This window comes from Megascapheus bottae, chromosome 12 (assembly GCF_031878675.1).
Source record: "Megascapheus bottae isolate mThoBot1 chromosome 12, mThoBot2.hap1, whole genome shotgun sequence".
Lineage (NCBI taxonomy): Eukaryota > Metazoa > Chordata > Mammalia > Rodentia > Geomyidae > Megascapheus > Megascapheus bottae.
In genome coordinates this window covers 35,273,924-35,296,024 of record NC_143520.1, presented here as the reverse complement: position 1 = coordinate 35,296,024, position 22,101 = coordinate 35,273,924, and the positions used below count along the sequence as shown (strand labels likewise).

The following is a 22,101-nucleotide window of genomic DNA, read 5'->3' as shown; positions in this document are numbered from 1 at the left end:
AGATTTATGATGATGCTAGTATTAAACTATTGTGATGCCAGTTTTTTGAAACTATAGCAAATGTAATTATGAACCCTGCGTATCTGATGATAATAAATAGTTTTTAGTGGTTTTAGTATATTGTACTAAACTTTTCATCATCAGTTTAGAGTTCATACTTCCTATTTAGTAAAAATATTAAATTCATAATTTATCAAGATGTGCTTGCACATGTTTATAACTGGGAGGCTGTATTAAGAGTTCAAGGACAACATAAGAGCCTGTTGAAAATAATTTAATAACGAAATGTCTGCAATGGCTTCATGCCACATTTTTTGATTACTTAATGTATCACAGCAGGTGAATATTCTGTGCCATTGAGGTGTGTGTAAAGATATTTTGTCATGTTCACAGAACAATGCAATTGTTCAATAAAAAATATCACAGACTCTTCTTATTGTTGAGAAGAATTGTTGTGATTGAATCCTACTTATCAATATTATGTGATTGTTTCCAGAATCAGATGGCTTGGAATGAACTCAGAAACCATAAGAAGCTGTTCCAGCTTCCCCAGATATTCAAAACTATTTCTTCTTCCCTGCTGGGCAAAAAGCTCCATGCCTCTGAGCTCTTCCTATATTTAGGTGTGACCATCTGAAGAAGTTCTGCCCTCTGTATTGTGAGTGGAAGTGAGTCATAGCACCTCTAAAACTGGCCCATTCTGCACAGTGCTTGCTCTGCTTCTTCCCTTATTTGCCACATAAGCTAAGGCCAGCATCCTAAGGGAGAGGCAAGAGAGCCAACAGAAGCTCCTGGCACTCTAAGCCCTTTAAAGTCTACCCTGAGCTATATATTGTGGACAATGAAACCATAGTTCTTTATTGTGCCAAACTACTGAAACAAAAATGCTTTCTTACAGGCATATTACTATAGTTTCATATTTTCATGGTGCCACAAATGCAGATTTTTCACTAGATTTGGACATTTTTTCTGTCACTGCACAGAAACATAGACACGCACACACACACACACACACACACAATACTTTTAAATTTTTTCCTTTTGGTTTAATTTTTGTCTACCTTTTCAGCATTGGGAATTGAACTATATTATATTCCCTCACATTTTATAGGCAAGTACTCTATCAGTGAGCTGCACCATTGTTTATATTTTATAAGTTTTGCATAAGCACTGCATAAGCACTGGCATTTCATTCAAAAGAACTGACTCAAAAACAACTACCCAATCTTGACTTAGCCTACTATTGCAGTTTCCAAAATCTAGGTTCTTTTTGTTTTGAGTATTCTTCTTAAAAGAAAGAATGGAGAAAACATTGTTTTAAGCTAGGCTCTTGAATTTTAAACATTTTATGTATTAGTGAATGTAAACATAAATTGTTGATCATTTACAGAATATTTTGATCAAAAGGTAGAGGTTTTATTATTTATGTGTATACACACACACATACACACACACAAACACACACACATATATGTATGTATCCTTGATGCCAGTCCCAAGCTGATGTCATTTGTCATTTCTATCTGTAGTGCATGAATATAAAATGAGTATGTCACACCAGAGATTATGTTGTGGAAAGTTACTCAGAATATTCTCCAATTTCTAGGTTAATGATTTGATGATGGGATTAATGAAGGGGAGAGTCTTGTGATTTAGGCCAAATCACCATAAAATAATGAATTACAAATACTCAGAATATCACTATATAGGTCTTGGAATGTGGTCTAGTAGTAGAGTGTTTGCCTAGCATACACAAATGTCTGGTCTTAATTCCTCCCTACTACATACACAGAAAATTCCAGAAGTGGTGATATGGCTCAAGTGGTAAAGTGTCTATCTTGACACTGGCCAATTCTCAGTGTCTGAGTTTAAGTCCCAGGACTGGCAAAGAAAAACAAATCACCAGGCCAGTAAAGAGAAAACTTGTCTGTTTCTTTGTTTGCTTTAAAAATCATGAACTGTAAAATATCAGACCTAACAATTTCTGGGGTGCGGTGGCTCACACCTGTAATCCTAGCATCCTAGCTACTCAGGAGGCTGAGATCTGAGGATCAAGGTTCAAAGCCAGCCTGGGTACAAAAGGACCTGAGACTCTTATCTCCAATTAACCTCTAGAAAAGGGGAAGTGGGGATTGGCTCTAGGATAGGGCAATAGCCTTGAGCTAAAAAGCTCAGGGACAGTGCCCAGGCCTAGGAATAGGGTGGTAGCTGAGAGCAGAGAATTGTAGGGACAACACCCAGGCAGAGTTCAAGCCCCATGACCCACAAAAAGAAAAAAAAAGAAAATTTTTGAAATAGCAGAAAAATTATTCTCTGTCTCAAAATGTGGGAATGATTTAAGATAGGAGTAATTTGCTATAAGCAATTATCTCTATATATCTCAAAGTTTTGGTTGAATTCTAACTGCAAATAACTGATACATGACTATCAAATTCATTACCTGTAAAAGAAATCTAGAAAGTGTATTTATTAATAAAAAATAATTTACCTCTTACCAGATGCTAGTAGTTCAGGCCTGTAATTCTAAATACTCAGGGGACTGAGACCTGAGATTCATGGTTAAAGCCAGCCAGGACACCAAAGTCATCAGAATCTTTTCTCCAATTACCCATGAAAAAGTCGAAAGTGGAGCTGTGGCTTCCAAGTGAAGCAAATACTCAGGGACAGTGCCTAAGTCTGTAAGTCCCTGCCTAACCCCATGACTAAGACAAGGAAAAAGACAGACAGACAGACAGACAGACAGAGGAAGGAAGGCAGGCAGGCAGGCAGGCAGACAGGCAGACAGGAAGGAAGAAAGGAAGAAAGGAAGAAAGGAAGGAAAGGAGGGAGGGAGAGAAAGAACTATTTTCCTAAGGAAAACTCAGATACTAAGTATAAAACAACACATCTAAAAAATACAGGACTCAAAGCAGTTAACAAAATTCCTTAAAAAACTTCAAAATATTTTGTTAGTTGAAGGTGAAGTCTCTCTATATAATCTAGGTAAGGCTTGAATGTACAATCTTCCTGTCATTGTTCTGAAATTCTAAAATTGTAGCCCCGCTCCACTCAACATCAATGCATGCAATCAAACACAAATACACATTCAGATAGATAGATAGATAGATAGATAGATAGATAGATAGATAGATAGATACATACATACATACATACATACATACATACATATGAAGATAAATATATAAATATATACATGCAGAGATACATAAAATTGCAAATAGTGTTTTCTTCTGGATGTGTTATTTCACTTTCTCTTTTTTTATTACCTTTAAGTAGTTGTACAGAGTTGCTACTCACCAAAGCTGTTTATAAAGACATGTTGGGTAATGTCACCTCTTTCAACATTTTCACCCAGCCCACTTAGCCCACTCCTTCCTTACTTAATTTTAGGTTATGTATTGCTTGTTTTTGCCAATTAACAATACAGTTTATGTGTACTATGCATCTTGATTTGTATCAGAACATCAACATCTTTATCCCCCTTCAACTCACACCTTTCCTGATATTTCTCAAATCTGTGGGATTCTTGCCTGCATTTTCACTCCTTCCTCTTCATTCTTCTGCCTTTCTCCCCAGGGCCCCATCCTCTCCTAATGCAAGTACGCATTTTCTAATATTTATTTTGCTAGGCTTTGATTTGTCTCTGGGGTTTCTATTTAGCTTCCTAGCTGTTATTAATGAAACTGATTGATTATATCATGTCTCCTTCCATAGCCTTTTTAATCTTTCTGATCCTTATGAATATATTAGTGTGTTGATATGCATTTCTGCAATACAAAATTTAGTCAAGATAAGAAATGGTGGTCATAGTGTTGGAATGCTATCAGAATTACAATCAACACGCTATGACAACACACTGCAATGAAGGGACCACATTACTGGGTTCAAACCATTGCTGTGCTTGCCTTTGTCAGTTGAGGAATTACTGGGGATTTTCCTTTAATAACATACCTCCAAGTTCTCTAAATTGTTTTTGAAAGACCTCATCTACCACATTAAAAGTGACCTTTCGTGATTATCACCATGCTTGATATCAAACTTATGACAGGAACATTGGACAAGAAACAGAGGAGAAAATTAAATATGAATGTTAAGGTTTTCTAAAATTATTTTCTATTCAATCAGATTTAAATAAGTAATATAAATATATATAAAGATGACAAAATAGAGATAGAGGATTGCTATCAGTATTCATCTTAGTGTAGATAAAATACAGAGAGCAAGGGTCAATGAGCTCATCTAAGACAAAGCAAAACATCAGTGTGTCCTTAAGTTTTATGACTGTGGAAACTAGAAGATCTCAATATAAATTTATGTGATCTTGGAAGAGTATTTGCTGTCTGCTTCATAGAGGATTGCTTTCAAAAACAGTTCCTTGATTAAACTTTATTAATATCCTAATAATTCTTTGCTGCTGAATTACATACTCAAACATTGTTTTTCTATTTGTTTATTTACATGAGTGCATGCTATAGCATGCACAAGCACAGAGATCTTACATACTCATGTTCTTATAACATACATGCATTTTACATAGACGTTACAAGTGAAATATTGAGAAGCATGTCTCTTTTCACCATTCTCAAGTAACAAAAATAAATCTTCATAATGTAACAAGAATATTATTATTCCAACCCTTAATAATTCCAGTCTAGTTATACAATCCTACCTTCCAACTTGCAGGTAGGTCATAAAAGTTACAGAAAACAATAGAAAACCATTGTTTTGACAGCTGCCATTATACAATAAATGTTCTTCTATATTTGTACTGAGGATAACAATTGCCAATCTGAATAAGTGATGAGGGGAAAGTACTATGACATCAAATCTTTTTCAATTCAATTTTAGTTAAAAAAACACACCTCTCTGCTAAGATAAAAATAATGGCTATTTGATCTCTTTTAGAAACTTACCTTTAAAGATAATGTTTGACATCCCTCAATTAACAGAGTCACTTTATTCCAAATTTTGCCACCTGGCCAAAAACTTATGAACAAATAACTGTCATGTAGTGAAGCTCTTTTTAATCTTCAATGTAAAACAATAATATGTTGAGGGTAACATTTAAAATGATTCTTTTTTCATATATTTTTATTGTAATTAATAGAAGGGTTACATGATATTTGCCAGACAGAAGGTGCATTAATTCACATACATTGATACCCTTCCACCTGTCTTGGTCCCCATTTCCCTCCCCCACACCCACACCCCTCATCTTGTTTTCCCCCCTTCCCTATCCAATTTCAAATAACCAAATACAAATATATCTGATATATCAGGTAACAAAATGCGATACTGTGAAAATATGAGATAACTAAGGGACAGCAAAAGAGATGAGAGATAACATAGTACCTTCAGGACAACAATCATTCATTATATGGTTTATGTTTCTATATCCTAGAAATCCTTTCATTTAGCATCATACTATATGGCCTTTTGTATCAAGGTTTTGCTCTATTGCAAATCTCTGCTAGGAGAGTCCAAGGTTTCTACTGAGGGAAACCATTGAGTCTAAGTTCCTTTGAGTCTGGCTTACTTCACTTAATATGATTTTTTCTAAGTCTTTCCATTTCCTAATAAATGGGGCAATGTCGTTTTTTTCTGACAGCAGCATAGAATTCCATTGTGTACAAATACCACATCTTGTTGATCCACTCATCAGCTAAGGGACATCTGGGTTGGTTCCATATCTTTGCTATGGTAAATGGTGCTGCAATGAACATTGTTGTGCTAGTGGATTTAGTATGCCTTAATTTCTGGATGATTGGGTAAATGCCAAGTAGTGGAATTGCTGGGTCATAGGGGAGCTCTATGTTTAGTTTTTGAGGAATTGCCATACTGCTTTCCATAGTGGTTGAACGAGTTTGCACTCCCACCAACAGTGTAGTAGTGACCATATTTCTATGTACTAGCTACCAAAATAATGTTCTTTTTTTTGCCAGTCTTGGGCTTAAACTCAGGGTCTGAGGACTGTCCTTGGATTTTTCTCAAGGCTAGAGCTCTACTACTTGAGCCTCAGCACCACTTCTGGCTTTTTCTAATTATGTGGTACCAAGGAATCGAACCCGGGTCTTCATACATACTAGGAAAGCACTCTACCACTATGCCAAAGTCCTGGCCCATACCTAACTAATTACAAGATATTTTATTCATTGTATCTTATTTATATTGAATTCTTTTAGTAGCCTGTGAGGCTACAAAACCAAAAATTATCTGTGAAGAAAATATTTAAGTTAATTTGAAAGTCAGGTTATGCCAGAAGAAAAGCAGTATTAATATAAAAATTATGATCATGAAAAGAAAAAAGAAAGAAAACATCAGGAAACATATGGCTGGTGCAGGCAGAGGGAAGGAAATGCAAGATTTGAAGGGGGATTTAAGTTCTGCTTCTAAGACTACCTTTAAAATGGATATGAATATTTGAAGAGAGTCAAGGATTGAAAAGGGACTTGAAAGAATGTTTTTTTATGCAGTTCTAGTATAGAGGTGTTTCTACACTGTATGCTGTTATTGGAATAAAGGGGGAAGAACATTCATACATAGTCATGGTAGAATTTATTAGATGATACAATGTTCTTGAGTAACAACTTGATAAAACCTACCAAACTTTTAAGTAAGCATTTCTACATCAGAAATTTTGAAGTATAAAAATACTCAGTTGACAAAAGATATTTGCCATTTTTGAATCAAAGCTTGCTTTCACATGAGAATAATCAAGAAAACCTAGACTAATAAAAAAATAGTTGATAGAACAAAGGATATTTTCATACAGTGAAGTAAGAGATAGAGCCACAAAGTACATATTTATTAACTTTCTTCAGTTAGGGATACAGAGGAATATTCAATCATACTCTGAGTAAGAAAAATTCAATATTACAGCAGCTTTTGTACAATATGTAAGTCAATATGCACATAAAGAAATTAAAGGATTTGTACAAGATTAACATTATTAGATTTTTTGTATTTTAATTTGTAATAACAAAATTAATAATGATTGACTTCTTAAAAACACCTCTGAGAAGAGAACAATTGATTTTTATGACAATGAAAATGCAAAATGAGAAATATGAAGGTTCGCCCAAATTCAACCTGAGGATTTAACATAATGTCGCTTTCCAAATTTAGAAATGATTTTAACACAAAGAGATAAAGATTATCTACTCTGAATAATGTTATTTTTAGCATAGCACTTCAAATTGTATGATATAAAATTCCTGGTGAAACTCTGAGTTTATCCCAAATGCAATAACATGGAACAGAGTAAGTCTGGTTTATTTCTTTCCAGTTGAGAACACCAGCAGATGTGACAACCTTCCATGTTACTTTTTTCTCTCTTGAATGCTTACAGATGGAACCTACTGAAATGATGAGGAATCATATTCTATATAAGAATTATTTTCTTTCATTTAAAACCATTTGCAGAAGCCTGACACAAGTGGCTCATGCCTTTAATCCTAGCTACTCGGGAGGCTAAGATCTGATGAATACAATTCAAATCATGAGCAGACAAAAATGAAATACATTTATCTCCAATTAACTCACAAAAAAAGCAAGAGGAAGTGGAGCTGTGGCTCAAGTGATAGAGTGCTACCAGCTTGAATGAAAAAGTGAAGAAGAGCACAGAGCCTTGAATTCAAGCCCCAGTACTGAAAAGCAAAAACAAAGAAAAAGTATAAAAATTGCCAAAATATCTCTTGGGTGAATATTTCTTAACATTTAAAAGCAAAGAAACTCTCCAACAATAGATAAGCTGAAAACTCAACTCGCTTTTGCTGTAATGTCCCTCTGAATCCCCAGAGCCAGGCCACATTTGAAAGAGCCTTTATGTTCTTTGCTCTCTCTCCACTGTTAGAGTCATACCTCAACAGGAAAACTTATTGGCACCTGTTTCCATGATCCTTGATTACCGACAACTTGATATGATATCAACTTTCATTAAAAAAAAAAAAACTCCCATGCATGCATCTCAAGTAATTTCCCTATCACACTTAATGCTCAGGTACAGTCCAACCCATAAATATTTACTTCACCCTTAAGACCGCTGAAAGATCCTCACTTCATGGCTAATAGCAGAAAGTACACCAATGTTTTCTCTTCTCAATGCCCAGCAGTATCCTATGGCCCTTTTTGCTTCCCTTGGTACTTTTTAAGATCCTTTAAATGTGTGATTTCTCAGCTTACACACTTGTATAATAATTTTCATGTGCCAAAAGATGACTCTATCAATACTTTTGTTTGCATGAATTTAAAGAAGAAAAAGGTAAAAACTCCACAGGGGTAGTCTTAATTGATTTTCTTTATAAACACATAAGCAATTAAAGGAGTAACCATCTGCTTTGTCTGCATGAAGTTAATGAATACACAAAAGGAATCAAATTTAGATTTTCCTGAAATTATAAAACCAATTGCCTCGATATTAGCATAGATTTGTCAAAAGGAAAAAAAGTCCAAATCCACAGGATAAACACAAACAAAAATAAATGGAAATTCATATTCTTTTGATAATAGTGAAAATAGTATTATGTGGGCTCCAGTGTCTGAAAGGGAAAACAAAGAAAATTATATGTGACATTATTTCCAAGTAAGGCTCTGATATTTATTTAAGCCTCCATGATATAGAAAGTTGTAAAAATCAATATTGCTGTGGCAAAGTGAAGTTTTCCTTTCATATTGATCTGTTTTTCCCCTTCCCTTTCTTCTTTCAAATAAACAGAAATACAATATACCAGGTAACAAATTTCGAAGGGGGTGAGGGAGGGAAATGAGGACAAAAACATGAGAGAGGGCGTCAGTGTGTCAGAAGTGATATACCCTCTGTCTAATGAATGTAACTATGACCCTTCTATACAGCACAAATAAAAACTACACAAACAACATGCACGTGTGTGTAGTTTAAAAATGTATATATGTTATAGCAGATATACGTCAATAGTTTCTTTTTATTTTAAAAACAAAAAATTGATCTGTTTAATTATGTTCAGCATGTCTGGAGAAAGCACAATTATTTCTCACAATCATTAGAAATAATACAATCTAGTATAGAATCATTCAAATTACCATTGATATAAAATATCACTACTAGATCCAATATTTTAAAAAGTCAATACATATCCTACAAAATTAAGAAAAGTAAGGGAGAAGATGGGTTGGGAGGGATTGCTGAGAATAGTGAAAGAGTTGGCACTGATAGATACACCACGTTTATAAACTGCTTTGTTGAATGGCTACTCTTTCATACAAATATTTACAGATAGTACAAATAAAAATAAAAAACAATACCTTTGTATTATGTTTACCTCAGAAGATGAAGAGTGCATATGCATACATAAAATATATTTGTATTATGATTATTATATTAACTCTATAAAGTATGCATATATTTAATTATGGATAAATATATAAATAGGATATATAGATACCTAGAAAACCAAATAATTAAGAAAACATATTTTATTTTACTTATTTATATATGTACAAAATTTATAGTTTCCCTAACAAATGACTGGAATTTTTATGAGAAATCTATTAATTGTTTTATCAAGTACAGACTTTCCTCTTGTGAATCATTGTGTCATTGAAGAACACACTTCGTTGATCAAGATGGCACAATTTCAAGATACTTACTAGTTAATAAATCAGAATTTGTAAGAGAAATTATAGATGCAACAATAGATCATAAAACATCTCAGATAAAATAATACATGACCCTTAGCTTTGTTGGACTATACTTATATATGTGCAAAGAGGATGGGGTAATGTAAGGAAATGACTGATAATAATTGACTGATGGACAAGAGTGTGAAGAAGAAATGATAGATGATGACCAGGCTAACAGGTGAAACAAATGATATTCTCCATTTATACAGCTGTTTGTTTGTTTTAATAAAAGCAAAGATGTCTTCCAACTTAAGACAATATATTGAAAACCAAATCATAAGAAATAATTTTCACATGAAAATGAAATTTCCTCAATTTTTATTAAACAAATAGCTTTAAAATCATGTTGTCCTACTATTTAAAAATTACAAAACAAAATTTAAAAAATAGTAGATGTTTTACAGAAGGGGGAGAGTACTGGTTTTAAATCTGCAGAGTAATTCCAGAGTATTGAAATTTTAAATTCTACTCAGGAATTGTCAAAGTCTCTCTCAGTCCTAATTTTTCAATTGCTACATAAATATATAGAGAGCATGCCTCACAAACCCTCCCACATTCAATATCTTGAGTACTTTTGATTTTTCCATTTGTGTATATAACTGTTTTCTTTTAACTGTTACATTTCTTCACCATTGGTCTATCATCTTGTTATTTTCTTAATCATCCAGCAAGAGAAGTCCAGTTGTCCATATACATTTATAATGATCCACGTGAAACTTTGGGCTTACATAGTGTTATATACACATAACAATTTAATTCTCTTTATAGACTAGATTCTCTGTAAGGAAGAAGACTCAATGTTCTTCTCATTCTATTACTACAAATTCTTAATTTTATTATATAATAGGGATCAAAATAATTATATTGAATTGAACAAAATTAGTATGTCAAAGAAACCCTAGAATGAACTCAAATTCAGTTTTCTATGGACAACTTTTTTTCCTTTCTGAGACTGAAATGAAATATTTCAATGTTCAACTCTTTTAATATGAAAATACATTGCTTCAGAGTCTGTGGCACAAACCTATAATCTTAACTACTTTGTAGGTGAATTAGGCAGCATAGATATAGTCCGGTTCAGGCAAATAAATTTAAAAAAAAATCATGAGACTCCATCTCATCTGGTTGTGGCAGCTTACATCTGCTTTCCCAACTATGGGAAGAAGCACAATGGCTGAGCACCATAGCACAACTCTGACCCCAATGATATGAAGAAATTCAAGCAGAAGGATCGCTGTCTGGGCTAGTCTCAGAATAAGGACAGATAAACTGCTTAGTAGTTGTGAGGTACATTACATAAATACTGTCCCCCCAGAAAAGAATCAGTCAATAATATGAGTAATTCACCTGTGTGTTTAGTTATCAAGCCATAGGCAGAAGCTTAGTGACTTAACATGTGGGAGAAAATAACATTGATTCTATCTTTCCTTCTTAAATATAACTTATGACACATACGTATTAGTTAGCATAAAACTTGTAAGGATCCAATAGTAAATATGTCAGAATATTTTCTTCATTATTATGCATTTGCTCTAGTGGCAAATAGACAATTGCAAAGGAGTAAGAATATTGACAAATAGCCATAGTAATATGAGAGAAATGAATTCAGCTTTTATACAAAGAAATAACAAGCAGAAGACATTTTAGATATAATGTTAACAAACACTTCAAAATGGGAGAATTTAAACTGGTACTTGAAAATTGTAATTTCTGGATAATAGACTAATGTAACGGCACATTGATGAACTCATCCAACTGTTATCAAGAGACTAAGGAAAAGGACTAATGAAAAAGGAAGAAAAATTGAATGAGAATATACACAGAAATGAATACATAGAGCTCATATGGTTATAAGTCAAGCTTGGTTGTTTATTTTATATAACATTTGAGTTTTGCACCTTACACTGTCTAAATGCATTCTTCTAGTCCCATCCCCTTGTGCGATTGGTTTACCAGTTAGTTGACATCTAGAATACACCATGTTTTATCATTGTACATATTGACAGTCAAATGTTACTGTTACACAATAATTTATTCTAGTGACATTATATCATCATTCAAAGTGTTCCTGAGCATTTAATCTACAAGTTTCATATTTCAATACTGAAAATGATAGTTCTTAATACTTGAAGACTTCACCATATGTTCTGAGCTTCAAGTGTACAGTTGGAATGGCTGTAAATGTAGAACATTTCACCATATTTTGTTCACAGCATTGGAAAATAGACTTTTGTAGTTTATGACTAACAAGAATGCTTCACTTAGATTTGTTGCTGCAAATACAGAAACCAACTTTTCTTTCTCAGTCCCGAGTATCAGCACAAAAAGAAAGAATATAGTGTATTGTGGTTTGACAAACTAAATTTTTCTAGTTGTTAACGATTCCAGAGAGGAAAATCTCTCTTAGTTAGACAGTGAGTCACACAACATGCTCATCAGACTAATCTGCAAGATATTTCATCTTTTTTAATCTTGGAAACAACATGGGTGAAACATGTAGGGAATAAGACTATCTGGAAAAGAGCTTCATGAATGCCATCAAAGATATTTAAGCTTTGTTCTAGAAACAAAAGAGGCTCAGAAGAAAATAAACATAAGTCACATGCCTATGGGCATGAAATAATTGTAATAATTGTGTTGTCTTTCATTCTGTATTTGCCATAGCCCAAACAAAATGATATGGAGGTCTTCATGATTAGAATTTATTTAATTATGTAAATATTCATATGAAATGTATTTAATGTGCCATATATATTTCTTCATCCTATCCAATGTAACTAACTCTCTTCTGTAAATGTTCTAATTGAACATTAGAAATCTGTCTTTTAATATTTTGTAGTTTTTCTTTGTAATAAATATTTATGTTTATGTGGTTACATTTTCACCTAAATTGCATGCTGTTTATTCTCAATAGAAAAAAAAACAGATATGTCAGCATTTTCATATCCCTCACAAAGAAAGAAAATTGAGTGCTTTACTTTTGATGGTTTCTTATTGCTTTTTAAATTATGTTATCTAATGGGACTAATGTTCATGGTTTAAAAATATATTTACCATAAATAGCTTTAGAGGTGATCAAATATCACTGCTTCATTTTGGCATTTAACCAACCTCAACCACTATTTATTGCCTCATATATTTTTTCTCCTGTGAATATTACACCTTAATTACCCCGTTCTTATTTCTAGGCTAGATTTAAAATGCCTGAATGGGAATAACCACTTCTTTTTTCACTTAGGTAACAAGGTAGTATCTGTACCCATGCATTTAGAGAGAAAGGCTTTGAAACCAACAATGTATTTCAGTGACTTAAAAAAAAAAAATCTCAGTTCAGGGAAGAGAGGTTGACCTAGTGGTAGAACGCTTGCCTAGCATGCACAAAGACCTGGGTTCATTTCCTCGGTACTACATACACAGAAAAAAGCTGGAAGCGATGCTATGGCTCAAGTGGTAGAGCTCTAGCCTTGAGAAAAGCCAAGGATAGTGTTCAAGCCCTGAGTTCGAGCCCCAGGACTGGCAAAAAAAAATCTCAGTTCTGAGGCAATAGAAATGTAAATTATCTTATGTCTAAGATAATGAAGGACCAAAGGAGGATATCAAATATTTCTTCTGAGTGCTCACATCCACATTGATGTCTAATGATATTGAATGCTGCTGAGACAAACACATACACAAAATAATCTTCAAGTAGAAACAGAAAATTTTTCCTAAATTATCTTATCTGTAGTTCATTTCATCTCCTTCCGCATTGCTTTTTCCACTTCTTGGACCTAAAAGTAGAACTTTAATTCACAAACCATGGAAATTATAGACTAAAGATTATTAGCTTTGTGTCTCTCACCTTAAAGTCTTTCCAGATTTTGCTTAGATTATTTTCTTGATGTTTTAAGATCAGTTCCAGTTGCTATTTTTTCTAAGAATCTTCATCTGCAGACTGCTAGAGTCACAGAGGCATTTCAAGGAACATTCATGGGCCAGTTCTACTATTTGCACTCAGTGCAATTAGTACCTACTCTAAACTCTTGCCTCAAGCCTTTCTACAGGACCGCATTCACATCTTAATGGATTTATTTCAATGCCTGTCTATTGATTATTTTTTTTTTTACCAAATTCACCAGTAAGATAGCTTAGGGTGATAACATAAAGAAAATGAGTAAGGTGTATCGCAAAAGTAAGGTCCAAAGCAAAAAGGGACTCCAGGCATGGCCAAGTGACTAAGCATCTGTAAAGCCAGGAAGAGGCCCTGGAGTTCAATCCTTAGTAAAACATGTCTTACATTCATCCTCTTTACACTAACCAATTTTAGCACAGAGGATACTTAGGAATCTGGAAAGTGATGTTTAAAGTAAATTTGTTTTGTTTCGTTTTTCTTGATCCTTTAAGATCAGTCATGTAGCTCTTCCTATGAAGATTGTCATCTTCCCCATCTGATTATATTCTATATATGTGACTCTGGGAAAGCAGTGTCAGCTTCATGGTATCACATGAATTAGAATTTGTCATAAATATTTCTAAATAGGAAATGTTGATTTACCAGTCATTTATTTTAGGATCGCTGCATCACTTCTTACAATACAACTGGCAATCTGTTCTTTCTGTAAATAAGCTTAGCAATGTGAAGTTTCATAGTGATACATAATACATTCATGGTGGGATTCATGAGTAATTATGTATGCACAAGGTCATGGGGATGAAGAAGTTTTAATAATACTGTTAGAAAACTTAGATTGTGTGGAGAGCTCCATGACCATAAGCATAATGTAAACCTGTAGAGTATGAAAATGAAAGGTACAGAACACTGTTAATTAAAAATAATACTGAGTCTGCCAGGCAGATCTGGCCAGGCCAGGATCCCTCACAACACCCTGAGATCAGGCCAGCTGTGCTGCACCCATCATCCTAACTCAGACCCCTCCCTAACAGTAATAATTTTGGAAAAAATGAAAATTCTATTCATTGATCTACTGAGACTTGAGGAGCCATGTCTAGATATTTCTGATCCCGGCTACTTCCTTTAGAGAAAATATGTCCATTTATTTCTGCCTTGCTAATAGCAACAGAAGAAAGGGCTTTGTTCTGCTGGGTTTCCTGCCAGTGGGGTTGGGTGCCCAGGGGTCCTTGCTGGAGGCCAGCTTTCTGCTGATGAACATGGTGTTTGTATTGTTTTAGCAAACTAGGCTGTTTTGAGAATAAAATGAATGCATATTTGTATCACAAACTAAAAAAAAGTAATAAAAATCCTATGTCTGATTGAGCTCAAAGTACACATCATCTGTTCTATCAACATTACTGCTATCTTTGTTATAAACATGAGATATCTGTGTTTAAGTGGTCATTCTTAATGATAGAATTGAGTTCTAGGATAGTTCTTGATATAGCTGATAGGGTTTTACATCCTTACCTAATTAAGCAAAAAACTATTTTTGTTGTCTGTTTTTTATCCAAAAGACAACGAGAAGTCACTTGTGATAATTTCACTTAACGTTCTTGCTTTTCTGTGGGTAAATGATTATCAAATTATTGGTAGGTAGGAAATACACCTTTCTTGACTTGTCAAGAAATGATACTATCTTCCTTATTTCCAGATGGCTTCCTTGTTTTATTTTTTTTATGATAATGCCTTAAGGTAGTTTTTTGGAATGTATTTTCTTTGTAAGTAATGGATAATATTTCAGAAGGAACTAGGTGAAAAGACCTTGAAATAAACAGTTGTGATCATTTTGCCTTCCTCTTAAAGTCATCAAAATATTTAGTTTTAGGTATATAGTTGAATGGAGTCATAGTTACAGAGTGTTGAGTGAGTGCCTTATACACACTTATAAAAATAAATCTATTTTTCTTATGCTTTTGAAAGCATTTTACCTTTTTTTGAAAAAGTAAAAGAAAAGGGCAATTTGAACAGAAGATGAAAATTCTGGTGATCCTGACAGAACAGAATTACAGAATCAATTTAAAAACCTTTTTGAGTTTTTCTATTCCAAGTCTAAATCCAAGTTCTTGAAGATAAACTGTGGATAAAATGCATATGGTTAAGATAAAATTTGCTCTTCCTCTTGCAATAGAAGACTTTATTCTAAAGCATACGTTGTGTCTCACACTGCCTGCACCGCTGTTTTTAACTTTATGAGATGATGGGCTTTAAATGAGACCCATCTGGGTTATGCTGCCTCTGAAAAGGTTAAATGAAAAAAAAAGCCTCAAAACCTTTAAAAGAAAAAGTAACCTGTATGCAGCTTAGGAGCATTATATTTTCAAGCTTGGAAGAACATTTATCTGTTAATTCACTCTCTGACTTGAATAGTCAAAAAATCCATCAGAAGGATGGATATATCATAGATTTTTAAGACAATACCAGATGAGTTTAATATTTGATTAATCTAACACTTTATTGTTTAAAAAGGGATAAATAGCCCTACTGTTCATTAATATTTTCTTGAGGTTAGTAATACAACTCTGATGAGACAATATCTTTCATTGAATGTCAGCCTTAGAAAAACTGTAACTCATATACTAATTCCATGTAAAATTCTCTACATCTTCTTAGAAGGCATACAAAGAAACACTCTTGTCCTTTTGGTAGTAATTATACAATATCATGTAGAACAATCTCCAGCATACAAAACAAGTTTATAATAAGGTATCTGGTTAATAAAGTAATTGATTTGTCAATATCTATTAGTGGAGAAGGTGCTCAGAAGGGTGCTTTGGGAGGAATAAGCATCAAAGTATATCAGCATACAGTTCTAATGCATAATTAGAACTCAAAGAAAAATTGTGAATTACTGCTACAGTGTGAGCTTGAAAGAGAACAAAATAGTGATTAGATATTGAGGTGTGAAGCTCACAACTGGCAAAAGAAAAATCATATTGAGTGAAGTAAGCCAGACCCAAAGGTACATAGGCTCAATGGTCTCCCTCATTTGTAATAATTAGTACACATTTGGGCCTGTCCTAGCAGAGGATTAAAATAGTGCAAAACCTAGATACATAAGGCCATGTAGGATGAGGCTAAATGAAAGGATCTTTAGGATATGTAAACAAGAGCTTTATCTTGTGTAATTGCTGTTATTAATGTACTATGTTTTTCCTGTTCTCTTTTGTTGCTCTGGTTAATCTCATATTGTTATAGTATCTGACTTTCTTACCTGGCATATTGTACATATATTTATTTGTTTATTTGAAATAGGAAAGGGAAGGGGGCAACACAACATGATTTGGAGGGGTTGGGCAGGGAAATGGGTACAAAAAACATGAGGGGGGTATCAATGCATGAGAAGTAATGCACCTACAATCTGGTGAATATAATTGTAACCCCTCTATACATTACAATAAAATAAATTAAAAAAGAACTTGAGGTGTGAAAAAAAAGAAGTAAATGAAAGAAGGGCGCATAACCAAAAAGTATAAAAGTATGGCATGTACATGAGAAGAATATACTTTCTTTATGGGATAATAAAATAAAATCAGTGTTAATTCCAAGAAATACTCTAAATTTTAGATATGGTATTGAGAAAAATGGCTTAACAAATAACACAGTGGTGAAGATGGATATTATTTCCCTTTTTTGAGGAAAGAATTTTATCAGGTGAGAAGAGGAGCAAATATTACTTGGTTTTTCATTTTACTGAAGAAATGTAGATGATCATTCAATAGGCCCTTCAAGAATTTATGAGAACTGCATTGAGAAATTCTTCCTGGTGAGTATAATAAAGCATTATGCCTTTTTAAAAGTATTTCATCCATTTAATGTTCAACAAAGAATACTACATGAGGTTTATGTTCCAAAAGCAAGGGCAAAAACATGAGCCAGCACATCTTAGAAATATTAATGAAATTCATGGAGAAACAGTCAACTCATCCTTAAAATTTTAAAATTCCCCCTGTGCAATATTTCACATAATATAACCAAGTTTAAATGATTATATTACAAAAAGAATCAACATTTAATCATTTCAAAGTTCAGTGTTAACAAAAAAATCTTCTTCATTATTTACTTAAACTTTTAGTGCCAGAGATAATGAATTGTATGTAGTTAATGGTGATTAGGTTTGAGAATCTCAACAATTATAAAAACACTGTCCTTGAGGATGGTATCTGAATCCTTCACTCCCCTGTTGTCAAGACAGAGGATTTTAGATTAATAAATTTGTACGGTACACAATGTTTTGCCAAATGTGCCTGCTTTCTACTTTGAGGAGTGTCTTTGGTACAGGAACTCCAAGGAAGAATTCTTAATAAACAGATTGGATGTTAGAGTGTGGAAAGAAATTTGGTAAAGCTCTTCCTATAGACCAAAGCTATACAGAAACTATCGCCTGACTATAAAATTAAAAAGACGTTTGTATCACTGGTAGCTCATGCTTATAATTCTAGTTATGAAGGTGGCTGAAATCTGAGAATTATCTTTCAAAGTTAGCCTGGGTGGCAAAGTCTGTGAGATCCTTATGTCTAAATAAACCCCAAAATGCTGAAGTGGAGCTAGGGCTAAGTGCTAAGTTGGTAGACAGCTAGTCTTGATTAAAACAAACCAAAACAACAACAACAAAAAAACCCAGGAACCTAAGCCCTAAGGCCTGGATCAAAAATATATACACACAGGGCTGGAAGTTTGGCCTAGTGGTAGAATGCTTACCTAGCATGCACAAAGACCCAGGTTCAATTCCTCAATACCATATTCATAAAAAAAGCCAGAAGTGGTGTTGTGGCTCAAGTTGTAGAGCTTTAGCCTTGAGAAAGACCAAGGACAGTGCTCATGCTCTGAGTCTAGTCCCCGAACTGGCAAAAAAATACATACACACATACATGCACGCATGTATTAATGCATATATTAATGCATATATTAATGAAGTCCTTAAGCAATCATAAGTAGCCTCAAACTCCATGGTAAAAATGAATGACGTTGTTTTCATGTCTAGGTTCATACCATATGCTCAGGAAACCAAATGAAGTAGGCAGTCCAAAAAATCAGGTTAGCTGCTGCTCACACACTATCACCTTTCTAACCTCTAAAAGTTGCAGCATGGAGAAAAGTTAAGTTATAAGGACAGAAGCATGACCCAGAAAATAAAGCTGCAAGGTCTTTGCTGACCGCTGCCTATTCACATCCACGGTGAAGCCTACCAATCATAACAATACTTCATGATCCGATCCCATTAATTTCTGAAAAGATGATGAATAGTCTTCCTTCTACCATAAGATGAAAGCTGGGGAAATATTTTGAGTTGATGTGTACTAGGTGGAACAGAAATAATTACTGTTACTTGATGGAAACATGATTTCCAAGAATGACATAGTATTTGGGCCACTTGTGAATCTAGGGTTAACAGTAACTATATTAAGAGTGTGTGTGTGTGTGTGTGTGTGTGTGTGTGTGTGTGTGTGTGTGTGTGTATGTGTGCAGATAGGGGGTTCTGAGACTTGAACTAAGGGGCAATCCATTGAATTAAAACAGTATCTCCATTTATAAACACAGGAAAGTCTTTTAATTAGACTCATGTCTAATGTCATGTATTGACATTATTTCTGAGCTCTGGTAATCTTCAGGATGTATGAAAAGCATTAATACTTTAAGCTCTAAGTTCAGATATGATCACTATATGACTCTTATTCTTGAGAAATTCTAAGAACTGTAATATTTTAAATATCAAATTCTGTTTCCCTAAATGCATAATCTAAATACATAATAGTCATTAATTTTGGAAAATTAGTATCTGTATATAATATATGCAAGCATTATCTTTTAAACCTAGAACTGAAAACATTAGCAACTATAATATCAAATATTTCTCCCATAACTGGTTATCTATTAAATGTTCACATAAACCAATGGCCACATACTAGTATTGTCTTCATTACATATGTCAAAACGGATAAGGGAATGAAAACACAATTTTTCCATTATTCACTGTAAGTTTTGTCTAAAGTGATTAATTGCAATTAAGGGTTATTTTCCATGTCTTAATTGTTTTCTAGGCAGATGGAGGTCGTATGAGAGCCAATAAAGCTATAAGGCAAGGGCTGCCAAAAATTATGCAACAGATTTTTCCATTGAAATTCCACTTAGAAAGTAAAAAACTCAACATTTGGAAGATTTAATGAGAGGCATTAGAACTTATGAGACTAATTAGTATCAAACTTGCTGGTCTTATTTATTTATTTTAAAAATTATCCAGTAAAGTGTTCTATTTAACTAGGAATATGTCTGCTTTATCTGGACATATAAATAACTATACAAAATGCTTCCAAATTGTTATGAATATTTTATAAGTCTACAAGTTATTAAGAACAAAGGAAAAATAAAGCATGCTTTCCTTTCTTATGTTAATATTTTAAAACAATGTATACAAATTGAAAACTTCCCTTTGAAGAAACCATTTTATTGGATAACATGAAATAAATATTAACACCTTAATATTTTTAAATTAGAGATACACTGCCCAAACTATCAAGTGTGCTCATTATTATAATGATGTGGGTGATATCATTAAAAAATTAATAAAATATTGAAACCAAATCTAATCTTAAATCCTATTTCTACTATATCGATTTCTCTCAGATATATCGCTATCTTATAAATTACTTAGGATCCTTATAGTATGTATATAATGTATACACAAAGAAAACCCAAAGCATTCCAAGTTTTCCCATTTGCATGGAATAATAGTTTATAAAGAATTTGGCTTTTTCAATTTCCATTTAATAATGTATTTCTGATATATTTTAATATTTTTAACTTAAAAATCACAGTGAAACAAAAACAAAATGCATTCTCTTCTAAAGCGTATGTCAAGAAAGCTTGAGGGAAATAGATTCATTATCTACATATAGCCACATTATTAAGACAATGATATTGTAATGATTTGAGTAATTTTAGTATAGCACAGATATCCTTTTATGATTTTGCATTATTTTCTTCATGTTTACAGTTATCTTAATCCTGTTTAAAAAGGTAATGTGAGACAATGCGTTTTATTGAAATTCTCTCATCTCTCCAACATACACCACAATGATTTCTGTCAGTGGGAGGATATTCAAATATGGTGCTCCATCTTCAGTTTCTCTGACTGGCAACAATGTGATTTCATTCATGTGTAAAGTATTTTTAAATCTAATTATTCTTAAAACCAGTTAGGAAAAAGGGTCATTATTCTAGCTCATTAGCTGTTTAATTGGTAGGCAGAAATGTGAATCTGTGTTTTGACTCTCTAATTCTGATATTTGGCACTGCCAGGAAAGGGTAATTGTGTGATATCATGACTAGAAGAGCCAATGCCCAAAATGTAAACTTCTTTGTCTCTTATATTTGAACGATAGCTTCCAGAAATGTTTATGCAGCATTTAAAACATTCAGCGTCTATAGTTGAGACATTACAAAATGCATGTGTTTTATTTTCATAAAAGCATATGAAAGGAAAGCTTTTTGCACAAATTAACACACACCAAATTGAGTCTGCCTTCTGATTTTCAGATGTAGAAATCACTTGACATGATTGCCTATTGCCTATTATGTATGTTTATCTACTGATATTCTTCAAGAGAAACATTAATGAGTGACAAAACGATATCAGAATATCAGATGATTGGACTGTAGCTTCCTTCTTACTCTCCTTCCTTACTAGTTTTCTCCTGCCTTCCTGTCTTTTTTTTTTTTTTCTTGAGTACTGATGGATGATTCATGCTAGGTCTTACTGCAAGTGATTGAGCACTTGATTGGTGATTTGTTACATCTTTTCATTCAAAACTACTTGTGTCTGCATATGTCTTCCTTTCCCTGTCCTCTTTTCACTTCTAAGGCCGTGGGTTTTTTTTCCTACCTTGTACACATATAGACAATTTGATATTATTCTCCTGTATAAAAAGCCTTAACTTATTCACATTTGAGAGTTATTTTGATGTCAAGTCAGGTACCATATTTATTTTTTCCTGTCATGCATGGGCATCTTTGTCTGTCTTTGTGCTAGACAATTAGAATATGTTTCAATTAATATAGTACTTTAACATAGTGTCATGACTCATGTGCTAGAACAACTTCTTGGCAAACCCAAGAATCTGAGTTCAAACTTTAAAACCGTAAGTGATTGAACTTGTCCAATGTTATAAAGGCTTGAAGTTCATTAGAAATCAGATGATCTAAATTACATAACTTTTATTACAAAGTGCCCATCTTGACAATGAGAACAGAATATTCATGGAAAGAGAAGTAAAATGAAGACTGAAGGTAATGCTAGACCCTCCAACTCTAAATAAAAATTATACCTTATTCATTATATGCCCTATTCCAAAAACAGTGTCAGATTGTAAACTGTAGCATTTTCTTATTGAAATTGGCATAAACTTTGCATTTTTCTCTTCATATTTATTTAGTTCATCAAGATATAAAGGTTCTAAATTTATTTTTTGTTTTAATTTTGGACTGCACCAAAATAAAACCAGAGCATCTTTGTC

At 33.4% G+C, this 22,101-nt stretch overlaps 1 protein-coding gene across 1 annotated transcript in view; it reads right to left on the bottom strand.

Moving 5' to 3' along the window:
• The window catches only part of Lrp1b (LDL receptor related protein 1B), a 1,652,823-nt gene that overhangs the window by 1,564,623 nt on the left and 66,099 nt on the right, over positions 1–22,101 (bottom strand). The window lies entirely within an intron of this gene.